At 33.7% G+C, this 1,156-nt stretch overlaps 1 non-coding gene across 1 annotated transcript; it reads right to left on the reverse strand.

Moving 5' to 3' along the window:
* Positions 1-630: 630 nt before the first annotated feature.
* Positions 631-738, reverse strand: LOC149526392 (small nucleolar RNA R71). Its single transcript, XR_016352072.1, has one exon. It is a non-coding gene; the product is annotated as a small nucleolar RNA R71 (small nucleolar RNA).
* Positions 739-1,156: the final 418 nt, after the last annotated feature.

A 1,156-nucleotide genomic window follows, 5' to 3' on the forward strand; every position in this document is an offset into this window, starting at 1 on the left:
CTGTTGCCAGGGAATTGTTTTTCTTGCTTTTTGCTAATATTAATACCTAGCAAACAAGTCTTCAATCTTTGTTTTTATTTATTTTAGGTATTTTTAGTCAATATATGCAAAGAGTAAGAAGTTTGGATATTGTACCTTTTGATCCAGAAATTGAGAACCCTTCTGGTAGATTTCGAAGAAAATTTACAAACTACAACTCATGTAGAAACAATAGCCGAACAACTAGGAGAGCAACAAATTCAAGGGCAATTAGTGGAGGATAATTGATCTTTAAGAGATTATGCTATCCCGTTGGTCCAAGGTCTTCATTTGAGCATTCAAAGGCTAACTATTCAAGCTAATAACTTTGAGATAAAGTCAACAATCATCCAAATGATTAAGACTTCAGACCCATTTGGGGGTTTACCTAATGATGATCCTAATGTTCATTATCTCAAGTTTTTTGGAAATCTATGACACTTTCTAGCATAATGGAGTTACTGATGATGCTTTTAGATTGAGACTCTGTCCTTTTTCATTGTAAGACAAGGCAAAGATTTGGTTGAACTCACTTCCCATAGACTCCATTACTCTTTAGGATGATCTTGCTTAAAACTTCTTAGCTAGTTTTTTTTTTTTAACCAAAATAAGGAACACAAGGAATGATATTACTTCTTTCATGCAACTTAACTTTGAATTGTTGTATGATTCCTAGGAAAGATGCAAGGATTTGCTTTGGCATTGTCTTCATCATGGTTTACCAAAGTGGCTTCATGTACAAGCATTTTATAATGGTTTGAATGGTCATATTTAGACTACTATTGATGTAGCCGCTGAGGGAGCTTTTACGGCTGAGTTTATTAATGAGGCTTATGATTTGTTGGAAGAAATGGCATTTAATAATTATCAGTGTTTATCTATAAGAGCAATTCTAGTAACTGGTGTTCATGAGTTGGATGTTATCAATGCATTAACTACACAAGTAGTAGCATTGACTAAAAAGTTTGATTCAATGCTGGTTTATTCTATTTAGAGCTCATTTGTTACTTGTGACTATTATTGAAAAGGGCATCCTAATGATTACTGTCAGGTTAGTTATAATTCGATTTTGTTTGTTGGGAATTTCAATAAGATACAGAACAACCTGTATTCCAACACCTATAGCCCAGGCTGGAAG

This window comes from Theobroma umbraticum, unplaced genomic scaffold, assembly GCF_002168275.2.
Source record: "Theobroma umbraticum cultivar Fairchild unplaced genomic scaffold, ASM216827v3 scaffold_34.0, whole genome shotgun sequence".
Classification (NCBI taxonomy): domain Eukaryota; kingdom Viridiplantae; phylum Streptophyta; class Magnoliopsida; order Malvales; family Malvaceae; genus Theobroma; species Theobroma umbraticum.